This window comes from Passer domesticus, chromosome 1 (assembly GCF_036417665.1).
Source record: "Passer domesticus isolate bPasDom1 chromosome 1, bPasDom1.hap1, whole genome shotgun sequence".
Lineage (NCBI taxonomy): Eukaryota > Metazoa > Chordata > Aves > Passeriformes > Passeridae > Passer > Passer domesticus.
In genome coordinates, this window is record NC_087474.1 from 107,688,500 (window position 1) to 107,711,149 (window position 22,650).

General features: G+C 36.1%; 2 long non-coding RNA genes across 5 annotated transcripts in view; both read left to right on the top strand.

Moving 5' to 3' along the window:
- Positions 1-22,650, top strand: part of LOC135308078 (uncharacterized) — a 269,531-nt gene that overhangs the window by 11,258 nt on the left and 235,623 nt on the right. For 3 of the 4 annotated variants that reach the window (XR_010368616.1, XR_010368617.1, XR_010368618.1), the window contains exons 2-3: positions 3,729-3,771; positions 5,714-5,878. This is a non-coding gene — a long non-coding RNA (uncharacterized LOC135308078). Of the gene's footprint in view, positions 1-3,728; positions 3,772-5,713; positions 5,879-8,899; positions 13,752-22,650 lie in introns of those variants that run through there. The other variant, XR_010368615.1, reaches the window with a different exon arrangement.
- LOC135308091 (uncharacterized) lies at positions 14,960-21,586 on the top strand. The gene is made up of 3 exons (XR_010368626.1): positions 14,960-17,372; positions 17,871-18,033; positions 20,287-21,586. It is a non-coding gene; the product is annotated as an uncharacterized LOC135308091 (long non-coding RNA).

A 22,650-nucleotide genomic window follows, 5' to 3' on the forward strand; every position in this document is an offset into this window, starting at 1 on the left:
TGTTAGACAAAACTAACACCACTCAAATACAGCTATCTATAGGAAACACATACTATTCCTGTCACAGAACATTTTCTTTTACACTTACTGATAAATTTGCAGTGGTTTGAGGAGTAAATAAGTTCCAATGCCTTTCGTTCTCCAAAAACAGGATCTGAAACATAAAATTTTCCCATCTTGTGACAAAGGAAATAGAAATTACACCTCTCAGGGTGCAGATTAGCAATATGTCTATTAGGCCAAGTTGGCAGCAGTGCCTTAGGTCTTCATAGAAACCTCAAATAGGATTAAAATAAGAATTTAAGCTGTCAGGTTTTTCTAACTATATGCAAGGAGCATGCACTCGAGGCATGGTCACAAGAGTAAGATGGCTGAATAGGTAGACTGTCAAACCAAAGCCATTTTTTGATGATCTCTGTCTTCCAGACAAGACAATTCCAAAGCCCCTGGGTTTTAGGGGTGGCAATAGGACAAACCAATGCTGTAGCAGTCCTTCTCCAGTCAAAGAAACAGTGAATATATCTCCAGGGACTGACAGAGATTTTGTTCACAATTTTTTGGTTTTACACTTTGTGATGTGAATTCTAAATAGAAACATGAGTAGCGAAGTACCCCACTTTTTAGTTTCTCAGTTACAGTTTCACACTTGGAGGGTACTATGACAAGTTTGTACTTTGGCATGAAAGTACCAGGATCACAAAATTTACTATATTTGGTTAAAGTTCTTTGCTGTTGATGCACAAAAAGAAAAAAACAAAACCAAAAGAAAACAAAAACAAAACAAAACAAACAAAAAAAAAGACAAAAAAAAAAAGAAAAAAAAAAAAGAAGAAGGTCTCCTGTGATTTTTAGGAGTTTATTTTCCCTTTTATTTTCATAGGTATGCATTTGAAATTTCAAACTGACACTGAATGTAGCCATACTGTCAAGGCATGTGTCTAACATTACACAGCTCAAATTTGATACTTTTGGGTAACTTGGGGCTCTAATTATACACTGACCTAAATTTTTCAAATGTGATTTTAGATGTTTCTCCTGGAATGTGCAATCTGTGCCTGTTTAAAGACACTGAATCTTTATACGTTGAAAATGTGTATGCAATTATACAGAACTTTTTAAGAAAAGATGATTTAGGAAGATTAAGGATTTACTCAGTCCTGCTATTCTGAAATTTGTAATGGTTTGAAGTCATCCTAATTTCTTATAAATAATCATCTGGGGCAAAGTTCTAGAAGAACTCTTGCACCAAAGTCAATAATTAGGCTGAACTGCTAAGACAAGAAAATATCTATGATTGTAAGGTCCTGAGAATGACCTAAAACAGAAATGATACAGTGTTTTATGATTTTTCAACCAAATGAATTTTATAAATCCATGTAGGGGAAAGGAATACAACAAACAAATAAATGTTAATTATCTTTAAAAACCTGGAAATTCAAAATTAAATCCCATCACTTGGGGTTCTCTTCTCCTATGAAAATTGTCATTACAAATATGACTTCCAGTATTTATTGTATTCCAAATCTTAGTAAAAGATGGGCTTTCAAAAAAAAAAAGAACCAATTGTTTTTCTCTGTTCAAATTGCGCAAAAGAAATTTGAATTACAACTTCAAACCAAAAAACACGCCTTCAGCCTAAAAAAGAGGGTTTTGTACTCTAACATAACTTGTAAAAGATGAGAGTAACTGGGGAAAAGCATAACTATGAAGAAATTTAGATGTTCAGCTTATGCCCCTTTAAACTCATTTTATCTTATTTCTCCAATGCAAAAAGGAAAGGATACTTGATCAGACACTTTGTGGTCCTCTACTCAGCAGATAAATTAAATGGTGCGTGTTAGCTGATAGCATTTATTCAAATACATATCTTTACCATGTTATTTGATCTTTTTATAATGTAATCACTTCTGATTAAAGAGATTGCTATTATCTGTTATGCTTGTAATTAATTAATCACCATTTAATTCAATTCCTATTGTAATACATTAGATGCTATCATGTGATACCTTGTTGTGCCATTTCCTATTACATAGATTTGATGTCAGGAGCTGAAAGTTATGCTTTAAGGATCCCACCATTGGAAGTTATCTCTAAAGAATTTTAATTCTCTACAGGGTTGTGCTACAGATAATTCAATCTGCTCTACTTCATGTTTATTATATTAATTATTTCATATGGAAGATTTTCTAATTCACTTTCCATAGAAATTTTGCACTCAGTAAGAGTCTTCTTACTGGTTTCAGTAGAGCTTGGGTCCTCTTCATCCAGCTTACACGTATTCACAGGAATAATTCTAGTGAGCAAAACTGTCTGTCAGCTTACAGGACTCTATAATATTACATTTACTGACAGAATTGTTTGTGGGAGCTGAGGCTTAGCAAGTACCAAAAGTAGTTAAAAAGCACTATTAATAGCCTGTGTTGATGTCTCTTTTTTTCTTCATGTTTTTATTTTTCTGTGTTTCTTTTTAGTGCAAATTGTCCATATTGTACTTTCATTTAATAACATTAATATTTATCTGATTATATTTCACAGATTCCTTGGTCACCATCACAAACACAGAAACTGTGGGGATTTTGTGCATGAGCAGCTCTTTTTTATTTTTCTTTTGGGCTCTTTGTAAAAAAAAACCCAAAAAAACAAAACAACTTTTGAATTATGTATTTGACAATTTCTTAATGTGTTTAGATCATAGAATAGATCCCAGAATTGTTTGGATTGGAAGAGACATTAAAAATCTTCTAGTTCCAACTTTCTGCATACTTATTTGAAGACTGTACCCTAATATATAGGTAATTCTTAATTAAACCACTGAAATATGCTTTTTCCTACTAGAAAAAAGGATTTGATCAACTGAGTTGTAGGAGGGAATGTTACCCAGAGGACTCTTCCTAAGTGCCTGTTTTACATTATTTATTTCAAAAAGGATAAGTGGGATGTTTACCTAATTTGCATTAACAAACAGAGGTTGTCTCTCTGTCTTGATAATGACTGCCTTTAGTAATACTAGAGCATTAGAAAGAGTGGGTATATACACTATCTTCTAGAAAATTATGTATTTGTAAACTGAACTCCGAATTTGTACAAGTGAAAGAAAAGCAAGTTTTTTTTCTGGAGAGATAATTTTTTTTCTATGATCTCTAGGTATATATAACAAGGAAGCTAATTTTTTATGCACACATACAAGAATGAATTCTTATGTCCTTTGATATTTCATAGTATCATATGGTTACTCACATTACAATTTCTATGCAAGATGGTAAACTAAACTTCTTGCTAATAATGTAATATTGTTTAATTCAGTATAATATTAAAAAATCATGTCAGTTTCTTTAACTGTATGTATGCACTGTATTACATTTTATTAAACTATATACACAAAACGGGAAATAGATTACAGTGAAGTTACATCACTTAATAGATTTAAAATATTTAACATCTTTTTAGAGGAAATATGATAAGCTGGTCAGTGCTCAGATGTGCTAATTTTAAAGCATCTGCTTATATCCTCTGAAGCCAGTGCAATGTCTGCTTCAGCACTGCCCTCTAAATGAGCCAAAGTTGAGTCTTTTGCAGACTCAGACTCAGCTGTCATGAAATAAGAATCCTGATCATTGCAAACAGACAGCTTGTTGAACTTTTTGTTTTTGCTAAATGTTGACTAAACCTCAGTAAATACTACACATACCTAGATGTAATTCACAAGAGTGATTTATGTTTTCTTACAGCTCTGAAGATTGGCAACTGGTAGAATAATTTTCCTGCAGATTGGTAATGTACATACGCTTTATCAATATTATATATTTCTTTTCCACCACTGGAATAGAAACATGCATATGTTTCTTTACTTATACACTTTCAGCATGTAGCTATAGGAAGCTGTTATCTGAACACTTTACTGTGTCAACTTTCTGGCAGGGAGGTTAATAATTCCAAGACATTCTCGTATCATCACTTCAGACGAACTAGAATGCTTGAAAACTATTAATTCTTTATCTATGGTATGGACTACTTTATTTTTATTGATAAGCTATCGAAAACAAATCCATTATTTCACACGTGCCGTAGAGTATAAATTTCCAAAACATATGCAAAACTTCAAGATAATGTGTTTCTAACACTTGTGCTTATCAGTCCTCACATTCACAACTATGCATAATTCCCAAGGACAATAAAGGGTACTGGATATGTGTTTACCAAGGGGATATAAAGTAATGTCCAGCTACTGTATTGAGCCTTAAAATAATGAAGTCTTGAGTCTTCTGCTACTGTAAAGCTTAATAGAAAAATTCAGTTTCAGTGCAAAGCACAAAACATGATATTATCATGGACATATGGCCACTTTGTACAACTGTGACAATGTAAAAAAAACCCACCACAGTAAGTAAAAATTATATTATGAAACATTAATTCCTCAAGCAGGTTAAAATTATTTACATAAATAATGATAATTACACTGACAGCTTAACAGACCTATAAATCCACATACAAGTCATGACACTTCAGCATCATTTGGATCTGACCTGGCAAGTATCAAGCATTACACTTGGGATACTCTGGGAAGCTGTGCTGAATGCCAAGAAATCATAGCAAAACATTAAGTGTCAGAAGAAAAATCGACATGCTGCTAATACAGCAAGAATTTGGTTGCCTTTCCTCTAGTGTCAATTCCCCCTTATTTTTAAGTGTTTTATCTTTCCATTTACTTATTAAGTTTAGCATAGATTTGCTCCAGTGCATTATAGATATATTTATTATATCAAAAAGTGTGGCTGCTGTTATGGTTAAAATGGTATACTCTATTGCAATAGTCAGAACCCAGTGACAAATACAGAGTATGTAAGTGTACCTATCTTCTGCCCCTTACTTGAGTGGAAAAGGACATGGGGATGCAATAAAGAAGCATTCATCTAATTTTGGCATAATTCTTTAACATTTCACGGAGCTGAGAAACCTACTATGATCTACAGCTCATGGCTCGTGCCAAGACTTGTTGGCCAAAATTAAGTACAGAAAAAGATTAAAATAACTGGTAACTGCAAAATATTCTTTATTGCTGTATTAATAATTTGGCTTAAGCTAAGGAGCCTGTGTGTTGCAGCAATCTCAGCCACAGAGAAAAAAAATAATCTCTATATTAGAGAGCTTCTTTTTAGTCAAGTCATGTGTTGGACCTGTCTACCAACCACGAACAGGGTAAGTACTGCAGGACAGAAAGCAGAGAAGTTATCCTAGTTCTCCATTCCCATCACCATTACCTACCAGTCTGCCAGGCTTGCCTTGCCCTTCTGAAGACAAGAACCAGCATCCTGCTCCTCCTCTTCCAGAGGAACCAGCTGGAGCCAGATGATGCCCAGAAAGGGGAATCAGTCATTTGGAGCAGAAGAACTGGAAAGGAGACAAAAGCAATGGCTTTCAGACACAAAATTGTAGAAAATTACCAAGCTGAAATGTTTTATCATGAAAAGCACAATTGTCTATGTGAGGCAACTTTTTAATAAACTTTCAATGAATTTTTAAAGCTGATCAGTTGTTGGAAGAAATTTGATACAAATATCCTTTTTCATAAGCAAAAGTGTTTAATATTATTTGGTTTTACTTAACAGGTGAACTTTTACACATATGAATTAGCATCTTCTGTTGCCCAAATATGCCTGTCTGTGACTTCAATTACACACATTTTTAATTTTCTATCTCCTTTCTCTATTGGTAGGTCTTTGTAACAAGTGCCAGCCCACAACCAGAGGTAATAAGGCTGTTTTTCTGGAATGAAAATCAAACTGAGTGGATCCTCCTATAAAAATAGGGCACTGTCATATACTTGCAGTCTGAACTACACCGACTAAGGACCAGTATTTTTCAAGAAACATCTGTGCAGGTAGGGATATATCTCTTCAAAAGGCTGCAGTAAATGTGATTAAAAAATTGCTACATATTCTTATCCCACATATTCTTCTTCAGCCTTTACAGAAGTAATAAATGTAATTACACAGGTCTCTAGCTAAATACATTCTGAATATATTATGAACAAGTAATTCAACTGAGTTAACAGAATCCACATAAAAGAAGAAAACTTCACCCTCTCATAGAAACCAGATATTTTATGTATACATTTTTACATCGCATTAGATACATTACATTATGTCAAAAGTCTTGTCAATCCAAATAGGTTTAATAATTAAATAAACTATTTAATGTCCCAGTAATATCTCTAACCTATTATTAAGAGGATAGAGTCTGCAATTTATGACATCTTTGATAATCTTCCCTCTGGGTTCATACTTACCATATACTATATGTTGTGCATAAATATATTTATGATATTTTAGATATATGCTATTACTTTACTTATAAAAACCTCTAAACCTAAAATTATTCTCCTCACCTGGCAAAGAGAACTGAAATGTACATTTAACCCACAAAAAAAAAAAACCTAACAGTTTTAACAAAGCTTTCAACATCTGTGGGGTGTTGGAGATTGAAAAAGAAGAGCTGAGCATCCTCAGATATAATGTTGTGCTTTTTCTCTGATGCAGTGTGAGAGACACATTCCCTTCTATCTACCATAAGGAAGCTAGACAGATGCATAAATCTAGAAAACCCACAGCAAGTTATAGAAGCAGTCATGCACACCCAAGAGCATCTGCTGGATTTTAGCTTTTCTGAGCAAGGCCCTTCCCACCACTTAAGGCTTGCTACAACCCAGCTCCACATTATCTTTTTAAACAAGCTTGATTTTTGCCCTGGATTAGACCTAGTGTGTACTGAGCAAATGTGTCACTATACAATCCTCTTAAAACTCCCAAAAGTGTTTTATTAACCACATTTTGTTACTAATCTTATACAATATACATCTACATTTTTGCTTGTGGAGAGAAGTCCCTGAAGACTAAATTTTTTAGGTACTTTGGCATTTAGATTATTTTTCAAACACAAAACTGTTTCTTAGTTGTTCAGAGACCTTAGTGTTTGCACCCTAATGCAGGTCCTGATGGCAAAACAGGAGTTTGTAAGATAGCACCCAATTAACATTGCTCTTCCTCCAAGAAGTATTCATAACTCCCAGTTCTGGTTGGGGTTCCCAAAAGGTGTTGTGTGTGTGCATGTGTACACTTTCAAAATTTCCTGCTATTGCGCCTGGTTTTTTTTAACAAGTGCCTTCATAGGGTATTTCATTGTGATTATTATTGCTTAATAATAACTTCTAGCTTAAAAAACTCTTTCTTAGGTCAACTTAATAGTAGAGTGCCTATAGCATATCTGGTGTGTGGGTAGAACATATGCAACAGCACAAGACAGTGAGAATGCACAGAGTGACCCCTACGGTTTTAATGCATAACTCTAGTAAATTGAAATCTAGGGACTTTCAGAGCAACAGGTTTCATGTGAAATTTTCTTCTCAGTGCCCTTCCATACCTGTATCTTTCATGATCTCTTTGACCTCTTTTTGCACCATCCTCTTGAGTTCAGAGTTCTGAGGCTTAATTACACATACTGTGGAATAACACTTTTCTCTGGTTTACACCAGCTGGCTGATCTTTCATTTTCTACTCTTGCATACTTTTATTGTGAGAACAAAAAGGATTTTTCACAAACTCAACAATATTAATCAATTCAATTTCTCCTTTTGTAGAAGCAGCATCACTCCCAGGGTCAAGGACTTTTAACCAGTTATGGTTTCATTGTCATTGTACTGTTTACTGTATGATTTTACAGCGTATACTCAGTTACCATTTTACTAGATTCTGGGTGAACTGCAGAAAAGTATGATAGAGCTACAATGCATGCAGTGTCAAAAACACAAATGCAGCATGGATTAGATTAATGGCACAACTAGTTTTATTGTTGGTTTTTGTATTTTGTTCTTTTTCTTTGCATCCCTCCATCTTGCAAAAAAACAAGGACCTTTTGCTTGTTCAAAAGAAAATGTCTACTTATGCAACATACAGATTTGGTCCTGTTAAAAAACTCACCAAAAACTGATGATAAACTTTATTTTCTCTTTTTCTTCCTTTCTGAGAGGCCTACTTATGTCACAAAAAAAACCCCCAAAACCAAATGAACCAAGCAATTTTCTGGTGATACTAGGTATAAATTTAGTGCAGCATGAGGAACTGTATTGATCCCAATTTTTTCACAATAGATTCCTTTTGTTCAATTTATATGTAGGTGATGGGTGGGGAAAAATATTTTACCAATAGGAAAGTGTGCATCATTTTTCTTTTGCAAGTTATGTGCCAGCTTGTCATCTGCTAGCTTTCATTACAGAAGAAAATTTGATTGATCTGAAAAAAAAGTTGAAAAAACTTTTTAGAGCATAGCCAGTTACTTTTCCTGTCATTAACCCATGTTCAACTTCATCTCATCAGATATTTCTTTCTATATAATCAGATATTTCTTCTTTCTATAAATTTATATATCACTTCTTCCCTGTTCTTTCTTGAAGAATTTTTCTAACCAAAACACTTAATATTTCAACTGAGCATAGCTATGCTGACTAGGGGGTTCTTCTTCAGTATCAAGATTCCATTTTCTGTTAGTAGAGAAACATTTAGAGAAGCTACAGCCTCTTTGATCCATGACTTTCTGCTTTTGCATATGTGGCACTGAATATATTGGCTTTTATTGCCAGCATGTCACATTGCACCGCATATCTAATACGTTGCTCCCAGAATCTCTTCCAGTGTTACTGCTTCTGTGGTTTTTCCCTCATTGATTCACACTGCACTAGATTTAATGCATTAGTATGCTTTTTGTGAGTAGTGGCTTGCTTTGTTATTTCCTGCCACATTTCTCCCTAGGGCCTTTGGATTATGTTTCTGTCCTCAATAGTATTTGTGACTCCTCCTAATTTAGTATTTGTGCATTTCATTAACATGCTGTTTATTCTTTCTTCCAGATTGCTAATGAAGATGTTAAATAGGAGCAATCCCGAATCTGCACCCTTCATTACCCTACTAGATATTTTTCCCCTAGTCACTCTCATAATCTTTTGTTTATAGTCTTTCAGCCAGTTTTAACCCACATGCTCCTATAAAATCCATTGCAATTCATTTTCCACTTATGGCTGCAAAAAAAAAAAACACTGCAGGGAGAATTTCAAGAACATATGGATACAACCTTGATCCTCTGAAAGTCATAAGGATTGCTGAAAAAAAAATCCCATAGGCAACCCAGGATTTTCTGTATATCACTTATATGTCAAGGAAGGGAAGATTTTAAGAATCAAAATGAGAGTGGTGTTTGGGACTATGTGTATTGATCCTGCTGTATTCTTCCTGTATGCACAGTTATATTCAAAGTTATTATTGATATATTTTTTGAATTGTATGACAAAAACTCCATCTTCAATGCAGTAGATTTCTTACATATTCACATGCAAAGACCTAAAATAATATTCTCTATTTAAATTTTAGTCATTATCACATATGGTAGGTCAATAGCTAGATATCAATTTGGTAAAAACAGTTTTTAGCTTTAATATTTTATAGAAGCATAGAAACATAATGTATTAAAAATTATCTTGCTTGTTTTTTAGCTAATACTTTGCCATTTGGAACCATGCAAGCTAGGTGAGAGAAACAGATGTACTGTGGTTTGAAGCTCTGTGAGAAGATTTTCATGCAGACTACAGTTCACATCCCAGACTGAAACAAACTTAATTGTGCTCACTGGGGCAAATTGTTCCTTTGTTTACAGTGCAGTGCCCTCATTGATTTCAAGCTCAATAGAACAGCTATGTTTAGGCTTGTGTACAATGCTGGGATATACGGGATCTGTTATGAAAATAGAGTACTTCAAATTTATAAGACTTGATGTTGGACTTGAAAAGGAATGGAGTTTATTTAATGCAGTCTTTTAGCTTTACATGATAGCTTCTATACAATTAAGCAGTCTATATCGAGTAAAAAAACTCAAAAAAGTGTAGCTTAAAATAGCTTTTTTTGGCACTTCAAAAGATCATATATTAAAGAACTAATTGTTAAGCTTTTAGATTTTACAATTGGCTTTTTTCCGATATTGATTTCTTTTTTTCTTCTGAATACTAGAGAATAATTCTTTTCATTATGTTATAGCTTTTTTCTGATTGCACCAGTTCAGTTGACATAGACAATACTTCATTTAATCTTAGGTGTGAAGGACTTTCCTCAGGACTTTTACTGGTTTTTCTTCACAGTACCACTTTTCTCTCAGATTGTCATTTAGCTCTTAGAGTCTCTCTGCTGAAGTCACTGTGGCAGACATGTGTCACATTAGCAGCTCAGATACACATCTAGCTTTGAACTGCAGACAAAGTCAGCAAGAAGAGTGAAATGCTGTCCTTGCTGATGTCCATGCTGACATGGCTAACCAGTCAGGAGTGAGTACTCAACACAGCTAACATAGAAGCCCTGTATTTCTGTAAGGCATTTTTCAGAATGCACAGTCACAGAGGTGTTAGCTGAACCCCAGAGAGGAAATCGGGTTTCTGCACTTGTCAGTCTTATGGCTAAATCATCTGATAGATCCTAATTTGATTTCTAACTTTGCCCTTTGCATCCTTGAGCAGCTCAGGGAAACAAGGATAATAATTTATTGTGACGCAGTTCTTATTGCTTTCAGTGCTAGAGAGCTTCCTGCATAACTGAACACATACCTCTGAGTCTTTCCAGGGTGCAATATAAACTCCACAGACGCTGGGAAACCCCAGATTTGTGGCAGAGGCTCTGTTTCACCTGCACAAAATGAAAGCCTTCTCCAGTCTTGAGTCTTTCACCTGCTCAGACCACAAACTGTTCAGTGCAAGGATTATACTCTATGCTGTGGTGACTGTTCTCTGTTCTCAGATGTCTTGCCCTTACCATGATACAAATAAATAAGAGTACCAAGATACCTTGATGATCCTCCTTATCACATTTGACACATTATCACATTTAAATGGTAGAATCACTGGAACAATGTTCAAAACAAGAGATATGGTCACCCCAGGACAGACCATAAATTAATTGTCTGTATGAATTATCAAATTTTTTTTGTATTATTATTACTATTGAGTTTTTTAACAGAGGAGTCTACAGAGGCAGCATATTTCTCACATTTGGTTCCAAAATAATTTCATTTTTGTTCTGATCAAATGCACAGACTTCATTTCACTCCAAATACTCCAGTTCCCAAGAGTATGGTGGTTCTCCCTGGAACACAGCAGGATGTACAGCAGTGTCTCATCTCTGTTCTTCCTGCCAGTTGACAATTGCAGTGAATTCAGAGTTTCTGAAGTTGTCCTCCCATTGAAGTTCATGGAGGCACAACATCCTGCTCCTCACTGCAGGGGTAAGAAGGAAGGCAGCTAGCTGTGTTCCACAGGAGCAGGGAACAGGCTGGCTGTGTTCATTGCCCAACCTTTTCCCACACCAGCTGTTTCAGGCCTGTGCCAGAGGGAGGACATGTTGCAGTCTTCCAGCAGGTACTGTCACTGTTGCATATGGCCCTTTGGAGGCTAAATCCCTTTGGGGGGATTTAAGTCCCTACAGATGTAAGTCCCTTCTGCACCATCTCTTTCAATGTATTGGTCACACTAAAAATGTTACAATCTAGCTCCAAGTGCAGAAGGCCATGAGGACATATATCTAGAGGAAATATAACTCCAAGTTCATACAAAATACCTTTGCAAAGGAAAGTATTTAAATAATATGGTAAATAGATTTTTTTTTCAAACACAGAGATTTTTAAGTCTCAAGAGGAGAACACTGGACTAACCTGGCAATTCCTTATCGTAGTGAAATGGCATAAGACTCAATTCTATACTATTATGTATAGGTGCACATGTAGAGACATATTGTGTATCTATCCACACACCTGCATATAATCATGTGTGCACATGTGTACTTGAGGTCTCCTCTAGCCTGGGAATCTCCCTAATACATTCTATCTCACAATGCACCCATGAACTATAGAGTCATTCTCTGAAATAATATGCCTTGGATGCATTACTTCCAGCAATAATTGCCATCCAGATGGTGGTGGTAAATTAGGCAATATTATTGGTAATAAAAGTTAGAAACTTCAGATTTTCTGAATGGCGTATTCATATAAAGACTTTCCGAAACAACATCTTTAATCACAAGACCATCAAATCATCCAATTTCATCTTTCCTCCATTTTTTGGAACATTTCACTAGTATTTGTTCTATCTTGTTCTGTCTTTTTCTAGTGATTGCTGTGGTTGTGGTTTTTTAAATACCACCTACTTCCCAATAACTACTCTGTTTACTTATAACCACCAGCTATCTCATCAATTGCTATCAATACCTATGCTTTAGAAAGGGAAAGCACATAAAGTTCCAGACTTTAACACAGCATAATATAAAAACATTTGCAAAATAATGTAGGCAGAAATGCTTCTGGTTGCTATTACTTCCACTGCAAATAATGCCATCTGCTTATCATTATGCCCCAGTGCATGCTATCTTACATGTGGACAGAACTTGTAATGTGTTTCTGTCTCTGTAGGAAACAGCTTGAAAACTACGCCCTGGAATAATGTCATGAAGAATACCCTCTTGGCTCTTTCCAATTAATTTCTCAGCAACAATTTACAATAGAAAGCTGTAGTTAAAAAGCAACAAATACTGACTTGACCTTTTAAATTGAAATTCCCATGTTTTAGTTTTTCTGTGAGGAAGAAAGAGAGTTTTCACACAAATTAAGCATGAGCAGTAGCCAGCAATAAACCCAGAAGATTCTGAAAAGAACAGGAAATGTATGAGAAAATGCTAACAAATTTGCACATTTAATATTAGTATGAGTGGCAGGTCACAAATCTGCAAAAGTGTCACACATTTAGATGTTGCTTTGTCTGTTATTGTTCTTTAACTTTCATGCAGACTGTGAATTAAATCTCACAGGATTTTATGTTTCCATGCTTAGGAATGTTTCATTCAATTTGTTATTCCAGTTCAATTATCTTTCTATAATGTAGTATTCAAAATACCTTAAGACAGTGTGTGTGTGTTTTACAGCTAAACAGTCTATAAATTTGGGATGTTTATGGACTCTTGTATCTATCTGTCCTTTCCATGCCAGTGTTGTGTTCTGGAATTTTAACAGCAGAGCTTGAACTTCTATATGAAATTCCTATTGCAAAAGACTCAGGAAAAGAGGTCTCAATAAAACATTTTCAGGAGACAGAATGCCTTTAAAATAAAGAGTTGGGGTGTTTTTTTCACAGTTTTTGCATGGAACAAAAAAAGGGTGGAATGAAAATGAGGGAATGGAAAAAAATAAGGGTGGACAACTTTCCTAACAGTCCACTGTCCTTGTTTCCCAACAATTATATTTCCACATTTACAGACTCACTGTACAGCTGACAGTGGTCATTTTTCACCAAACTGTGAAAAAAAAATTGCTTTATCTGCTCAGGCAAGATGAAAGGTGTACAAGGAACTTAGATTAAATACTGAACTCCAGAGGTCTGTCTTTGCTTTCTCTGTGAAACTTCCAATTTGATTCCACTTGAGATGAGGCAATGGTCAATGGTTCCTGGCGAACATTCATCACAGGCTTCAGAATGAAACAGACATTTCTCATATGGCATATTTTATATTTAGAATGTCAGAAAACAGTCTGGAAGATTTCCTGCAGGCAACAATCAGCCTGTTCTGTACCTCTTTCTAATTTAGAATTTAAAACATTTGATTTTTATAAGCTCAGTAGTTTCAATGTGATGAAAATATATAAATTGTTTTGTCTTCAATAAAAGAAGTTTCTCCAGTCTTGTAGAGTTTCTGACCTATAATGTCTCTTTGCTTTTGATGTGCTTTAAACAGTACGGTGGCTTTTTCACATCTTAACTAGGCACAAAGCAGTGATGTTTTTATTATACAGTATGAAGAGATTTTTATCTAGCAGTAAATGCAATAAATCATTACCCCATATTTATTTCACCCACAATAATTGGGTTTTACTAAATGGAATCTTTTTTGAATATGTAAATGGTCTATTTATATCAAAATTAAATGGAACTAAAACTAAGCTCATATTCCAGAATTTAGCAAAATAGCTTTTGAGTATGTGAAAAACTCTGATGTATTCAAATACTTTTGTTTTCAAAAATGGGCAGTTTGTAGACAGAATTCAAGTCACATCTGGACCAGCTGCTCAGATCACAGCTCTACTCACTCAAAATCACAACATCAAAGTCAGCAAAGGAACTTCTGCTGTGTTCATTTTTAATACAGTGGACTGCTAAACCATGCCTGTGACTCCTGGTTGCATTCTTAAAAAAAGAAAACCCACAGGGATGCAAGCATCTCTCTCTAACTGATTGGTTTTAGGCAAACTAGAATATTTCCCTGCTATCCGAGCTGAGCAGGATACTGTGGACAGTGACAGAAGGCAAAAATTGTCAAATACTTGCACTTGCAGTCTTCCAGTGGTCATTTAGTTACTCAAGGTGTGTCTACAGAGACAAGATGTGTGCCTGAGCTGCTCATGCTTGAGCTGGCTGGAGAGGGTCCAGCTCAGCCTGGAAGCCTCTGAGGTGGTGCAGGACACTGGTTAATGTGACAGAGTAACCTCAGGAGAGGTTATTTCCTAAGTCAGAGCTCTGAGCAACATGCTACCAGCTGCAGCTTCCAGGCCACACCTGCCTCACGTCCACTAAGGTCTGAGCAGGGACACCCAGCTGTCCATACCCATCCACTTATGTCACATGAAGAAGGCACAGACATCTTGACAATTTAATAAAATGGTGTCATTGTGGGATTAGCATTTGTCTGTCTTTGAAAATAAGCTCCCTTGGCTTTGCTTCAGTATTAACACAGCAGCAGGGAGCCTTTGCACTGCCACAGGGTTGATAAGCACAATTGCATGCCACTGGCATGACCTACTTACTAAATGGACAATACACAAACACAAGCACTCCCACTCCATTTGCATTTTGTGAAACTAACTAAGGCAATGTATACAAATGCAGGCTAAAGATTTAGTTACCCTAAATAAGGGTCTGTAACAACTGATACCTTTGAAAAGAAGTGAGGATCTACAAAAAATTGATAATATTTTTCAGGAGTCTAAATATCTACTAAGGAAACTTACTTTGATAGTACACAGTCATTATCTTTACTTAGCTTTCATTACAAGCAATAAAAGCAGTGCTGAAGAACTAAAGAGAAGATATTCTTCTTTCCTTTCAGACTGATTGGAAGTTTGGCACAGTGACTGGAAGGGATAAGTCAGAGCCATGTCGCCATCTTATTCCTACACAGAGTGTGAGCCACCTCCACATGGTCTCTACTGCACCTGAGCTATTAATATTAATAATCTGAAACATGTTAAAGACATGAACACTTCATAAATACTTACAGTCCTGAGATCTCTTGCTCCTTGACAAAAGACCTGATCAAACATCAATACAATTTTGAATCTAGAAAGATTGTGAGAACATAAATCTAGAAAGATTGTGAGAACATAAAAAATTGTGTTAATAAAGACTGTTGCAGTGAAAGGCATTAATAACAGCTATAATATGGAAAGAAGGAGCCTGCATTCCACTTCAGAAATATGTGGCATATGTAGGATAAAATACAAAGCTAAAAAATTCTTTATTACAGTAACTGTAATAGTTCCTTGGTTTTAAATGTAAATATCAGAAAGAAGTAAAAATTGCCTTTAGCACAATTTAAAAATTTTTCTGATAATAGTCAATCCTACCAAACAGAGCTAACTCACCCAGAAGAAATAATAGGCAAATAGGCAGAGTCTGTCAAAATGAGACGACTCCTTGCTGTGTAACAGGAAGGCTTTTAGTGATATGGTTGAAAGTGCACTCAGAATAGAAGCTCTCAAATAAAGAAACAGAATTTAAGAAGTTTTCAGTGCGAATTTGGTCTCTCAAAGGCCTTGTGCATTGCTATTGATTTTCATGGATTTGAGCTATTATTTCATCTGGGGCTTGCTTCAAATAATTTACTTCATCCTACCTGCCTGCTGAATTTCATATTTCACCTTGTCTTTCAGAACACAAACCCAAAGAAACAGGTCCTGTCATATTAATACATTTGTTTAGTACCTACTTGCCAAGGGTCCTTTACTGAAAGTCATGTAGACAACAGCGCTAGCTCTGATTTGCATTGCATTTTCCTATACTCATATCCAAGACTGTTCCCTGGCAAACCTGGAACTAAATCACTAAGACTACAGAGAGAGAAACAAGGTACTAATATGTATCCAAACCACTAAAATAAACAAAAATTATATATCTGTTGGAGTGAAGGAACTCTGGTTTTCATGAGGAGCACTCCCCCTGTTACAGAAAATAATTTATCAACAACATTGAAGCATTTTCAATGGCAAAACCAACACGATCAAACACCAGAAATCCTTAATCTTAGTTCAAAATCTGAAGCCCTTAGGCAAAATTAGTTAAAAAGAACAGTTCCCTTGGATGGTGGTGTGCAAGCCTTTAGAGAGCCACCCATACACAGAGGAAGGTTTTTCTACAAACTGACTTTTGCCTAGGGTGGCCACTGCCTTTCCATGGACTCCATCTGCAGTCAGCAGAGAAGAGAGAGATTCCCTCAAAATGGCAAACAAGAGCCAGAGCCAGAGCTAAACTTCTCTGAATTGCTCTCCTGGGGGATTTTTTCCCTTCTCAATGACATTAGAGCTTTTAGAGGCGTATTATTAGCCTTGGGTAGAGGGAGGATACTCAAATGAACAAGAAGCAATGAGACAATAAACTTGGAGTTTTGTTTCCCTCATTTGATGCCTTTGTTGATTCTGTTAAATAACTTGAGCAGCAAAGAGAACTAGCTTAAGTCTGCAGTACACTTGTAATTTTCCATTCTAAAACCTGTTCTCTTTTCCTCAACCTGTAAGAATTGGGTTTTTTACATTTGTTGTGGAAATCAGAATTTTAAATAAACCTTTACTTCTTTTGGTATATCAAAAAAAAAAAAGAGGCTAGAATAAAAGAATTCAACTTTATATTAGACCCTTAAAATATTAAATGATCTCTTAAAATTTTTAACTAATTTCTAGTTCATGAAATGAACACTAATTTCCTGCAAGTAGCAACCCAACATGACAAAGTATACACTGCTGCAGGAATCCCTCTTGTATTTAAGGCACCAGATAGATTAGTCAGTTGTAGTTCAGTACCAAAAAGTTTGTTTCCTGACTGAGAAGCCAGACTCAAATAAACCAGACTGACTAAAAATCTTCTGATGCTCTTTGCAGATAGAATCAAACAGTAGACATTTTGAAAAGTGGGGAGTCTGCATCTGAAAGAAAACCTCCCAATGAGAATTACCATCCTGTAACAAGAAAGCCATTTCTGACTAAATCATTCTCCTTTGCTCTAAATAGAATGGTCTGAATTTCCTATATACAAGGTATACTTTACTTATCGATATGCATGGGTTCATGTGGATAACTCCTATTAAAACTAATGGAAGTTAAATGCATCAGTCCCTGAGTATTGCTATTAAAACACAACTGACTTGTACCCCATTAGCATTAACATTAGTCTTGCTTCATTGTCTTCAGCAGTCAATTGTTAGTAATTTTAAGTGTCAGTAATCATTATTCACCTTCTCTAAAATACAGCTGTTAGGAGACAGCAAGTCATAAAGCAGACCTAGTCCTGAACACTGTCTCTACTACAGCAGAGAGACATGGGATGTTTCTTTTCAAAACATGGGATGCTGTAATGTTGATGAGCACTTTATCAGAACTATGTGAGCATTTCGAGGAGCAGGGTGATTGAAGGTGTACATTTGTCTTTGTGGGATGAAAATTTTCATGGATTAATAAATGGAGGGTGTTTAGAAACTTTAAGTGCTTATTAACATTTTAGAAGTGACTAATACTGGGATTTATCTGTTCTCCAGTTAAACACATTCTGTCAATAAATGAATAAACTGCTTCAAACCTGATTTGATTTAAACCACATGAGTTGAAAAGGATTTTCCCTTTAACTGTAAATAGTGGATGAAGACACTAAACTGAGGCACAGACTCAGCTTAACACCCAGGTCAAATCACACCGATGCCTGTGAGTATTCAGTTTGTGGTCCATTCTAAGGAAAAAGTGTATTCAACCTGAGCAAATGTTGAGGCTGAGAGATAGTTGCAGGTTGGAGGTTTCACCACCACACACCCAAAACCTGTCCTTTTCCCCTTTGATTGGGGGGAGAAAATCTGACCTCAACAAAGCAACAAATGTGACCTCAACAAATGTGACCCACTGCTTTTGTAAATGGCCATTTCTTTGAGTCATTAGCCTTTAACATTTGGTCTCTCACATCTTTCTGGACCTGCTGGCCACACTCTTCAGATGTACCTCAGGACGCCATTGGCTCTGCTGGCCACAAGGTCATACTGCCAGCTCATCGTCATCTGGTCATTCCCCAAAATGCAGAGCTGCTCTCTAGAAGGTGACCCCCCAACCTGTGCTGGTACTTGGGGTTATTCCTCCCCAGGTGCAGGGGCCTGCACTTGCCCTTGTTGAACCTCATTAGGTTTCTCTTCCTTGTCTGTTCCATTATAAAATTATTTTATTTCCCTGCAAATTCAAGTATGTGCATCACTTGCTTCCATGATTTTATAAAGCACATGACTTCTTTTTTTTTTTAAAAAAAAGTCTGTGATTAAAAATGATTTTTTTCTTTAAATAAAATGTGATAGAAGTTACAAAAGGAAAACATCATTTTTTATTATTTTTAGCTGTAGCCCAGAGACAGATTTTTCTCTTCACAAAGTAGGAAATTGAATTATTCTGAGTGCTTTCTCCTTCCTTCTCTTATCCTCTCAACTTTCTACAAGCAATGGAGCAATCATTAAAAAAACATGGAGTCTACAAAGATGAAAAAAAAAAAAGACATGTAAAGCTAAGAGGAAGGTTTAATAAAAACATTGCTTATACCTTTTTCTTTTTTCTTTTTTTTTTTTTCTTTCAAGCCAGAGACACTCATCCAGTAATAGAATCTGGAAACAGAACACAAATCCCATCCAAGAGGCAGAAAATGTAGTGATGTTAAAGTCTGATGTTCATGGTGCCTCTCAGTTGGTGAATGGCAGCAGTGGCAACTCTACAGCAACAAATACATGCAAGAAACTATTTTTAGTGAAGGCTGCTTCAGTGTGTGATACATAAATATAAATATAAGTGCCCTCATTTGCAATAAATATTTAAACATTTTATTAAGAAAACAGGAAAAAAGAAAAGAAACACAAATTGAGGCCCCATTACCATGATTTGTTTTTAAAGCGAAGATTATGTATCATTAAGCTGGCAAACTGCAACACTGAGGAAATGTTGCTGGGGTAATTCTGTCCTCTTCTGCTTTTTCTTCTTTTTTTTCTATGTAGAAAAATGTCTTTTTACCACTTGACATTTTCTGTCAGCTCTGATTCTTAGCAAATACATTTATAATCATATTTGAAAAAAGGCATATTGGTGCATAAGATGCAAGTGATAGAGGGATGAAATTCTCTGTTGTTTAAATTCCTATAACTTAATTGCTTTCCACAGAGTTACATCATTTTGCCCATGCTAAAAATCTGGCCTCACAATTTTAATAAAGAAGAGGCAGAGAAAAAATTTTCTGAGAAAGAAAAAAAAAGTTTTAATGGAGTTCTCCATGTTTGCAGCCTCACCAATAGCTACCCTAAACTTAAATGAAAAGGAACTTAATTCTCTCACTTATTGTAAGCTGAAAGTGAGGGAGGAGGGAGGGGAAGAGAGGCAAGGAATGTGCTTTCTGTACCTATGGGAAAGGTAGTTCAGTGTACAGGCAGACACTGTTATTTCCACGCTCCTGGACTCAGCCCTGCTTTGTGCTGCAGAAATATAGCATAGTAAGTAAATTTGAGGATTAAAGCTAAAATTTAGACTAAATTTACCTCTAATCTTAGTCACCTACTCCTCTTCTGTCCCTTTGTATGAGATCTATCCCCATTCTCTGGCACCCAGCTTCCCTGTACAGCAGCTGGGCAGAGGCAGGATTCCCACTCCAAGCTGCCAAGACAACACCACAGCAGCAAACCTGTTCTGCTCTTCTCTCTCTGGCCTCCAAAGTGATGCCACTCTGCAGTGTGATCAGAGTATTCAGCTCTTCCTAAGACAGGCTTTCTTTTTCCTTATTCTTTTCTCTTAAAATACAGGTAGCACAAACAAAATACAGCCCCAGCTCCCACAACACAGTCACATGGAAGAAATATTTAGTGCATTTCTTTGCATGTCCTGAAACTGGGAGAGTTTATTTCATTCTGTTTGTGTTTGTATTTGTATTTTTTTTACCAGTAGATCCAGATACCTATTTTTGAAGATGAAACAGGACAACAACTCAGAGCTCATGCAATGTCTCTTCAGAAAAGGATGTACTAAAGTGCAGAAAGAAAACCTAGTGAGCCACCAGTCTAGAAAACAGAAATAGTGTGAAGAAATAAGTGAAGGAGGACATCAGGATGACAGGATGGGATCTTCTTTTTATCCACTAAGTGTCTAAAAACAGTCATGTAAAATTTGTGCTTTCTATAGATATTACAATGTATTTTTTGACCATTTTGTGAAGTTATCTGCCCTGTTAGCTAAATTCCCAACATTTTTGCACACAACTTTTAAATGAGCTTAAATCAGTTTAAGTGAAAAAACTGAAGAGCTTTTGATCAGTTCAGTATATGAGTTGCAAAGATGACATTAGACTCCTTCCTTCAAAGCCTTAATTTGATATGTTACAGGTACTACAGAGAAATCAGCAATTAAAACCAAAGCTGATACTTTCAATATGAGAGGGGGGAAAACCTAAATACCGTCTGAACTGCACTGTTTTCTTGAAAAATGAAAAATAAGACACTGCATGTTTGCTTTCTTTGCTCTTTGATGTTGTGTGTCTTCTTAAAAAAATTAGAAAACCTCCCATTATCCTCTGAACAAAATTGAGTGCTGGCCTCAGACCCACTTTATTTTCCTGAGAGCAGATATGATTATGTGGATAAATCCAGTTGTGAACTTAATAAGCTTTGGCAGAAAAGGGACTGAAGGAAGGTGAGCAATAGAACAAGCCAAGATAAATACCCAAATTAACCTTCAACCCTTTCAGTGGCATCTAAAGATGCTAAAGGAAAGTTTGTGAGTTAATTTCACATGGATGTAGCTCTCCATTAGTTCAAGCAGCAAGTGGGAAATTACAAAGCCATATAAAATATACTTTGGAGAGAACATTTTAGAGAACATTTCACAGAAGCTCTTTTTTGACCTCTCTTTAAGCCATAGTTTGTAGCTCAGCTATTTTGTAATCTACTTGAAGAAGCATATGCTCTGTGGACGGCATCCCACTGGACTGAAATAAGCAGAGCAAAGTGGGAATCAGCTTGTCCATTCCCAAAATTCATTTTAAGGGGAAGTTCTTGTGAAAAACTTGACCTAACCACACTAACACCCACATTCCTGGAACATTGAGAGAACAAGTCCAAAAGAAGTGAAAGGTGGAAAACAGGAGGAAAACTAAAATTGCTGCAATTAAAAATTGTATGGCAATGACACCAAGACAAATGCAGTCTTTGCTGTGCTTCTCAGAGAAGACTTAATGCCCAGCAATTACTCTTTGGGCCACTGCTGTTCTAATAATAATGCATGTTCTCACTTATAGGATAATTTCATCCTTTGTTTTTGATTGTAATTCAAAGAGAGATTACTTAAGGTACGTAATTACTTGGTGATGCTGCCTATCTCCAATTAACCATGCTCATGTTTGAAAATAGACACTACCATTTACCAGCAGCAGTTTGGGGGATATTTTGCATTATAATGTTTCTTGCATGTACTGTATGCAATCTTTGTCAAAATAACCAGGAGGAAAAATATACATTTACTTAGTGAAATAAACTACAAAATAATTGCGTACTCTGTCTGCTTGCTAGCTGCCCTATATCTGCTGGTACTTGTTTTGAATGCTATAAACAAAATAATCTCAGTACAGAGCAGATAGAAAATTGGAGAAGGCAGAAATCAATGTCATCAGAGTTTACAGTAGCTTTTCCTTTCATGAGAGTTATAAGTTGGGGAATCACACTTTATCTGAGTAGGTTTGGGGCAAAGGGTTAGGGAAAGATCCAGCCATGATGGAAAGCATTCAGTATGTTCACCTGGAGATAATTCACATCAGCAAACCTAGTGAGAGAACTACAAGATAAAAAACTGGTGGGAAAAAAAAAACAACCCTTAAGCAGATTGCAAAACCTGTGATTGCCACTGCCTGAGGTGCCTGTGCAGGGTGGGTTCTGCCCAGCAAGGTTGTTCTGCCTCTTTCTAGATTCATGAGTTTGCATGGTCACCTCCTGATGTAAGGACCAAAGGAGCTCTGGCAGCCTGGGAGCACCACAAGGGAACAAGAGGAGGAAATAGGAGGAAATAAATAATTGTAGGGATTTACTGTTTTCATTATTCTGAACTGGTAGGGACTGAGGGCATCCCCTCTTCTTCCTCTCAGTCAGCTATCACCAGATCTGTTAGACCTGCCATGGCAATGGTCCTGTCTGACAGTTCTGGACCACTGGGACACAATGTGCAGTAGAAATGAGATCTTAGAGAAATAAGTAGGTTTTAGGCTTTGTTTTCTTTCACAGATATGTGCCAGGCTGCCAGATCCCAGACTATTGCAAAAATAGG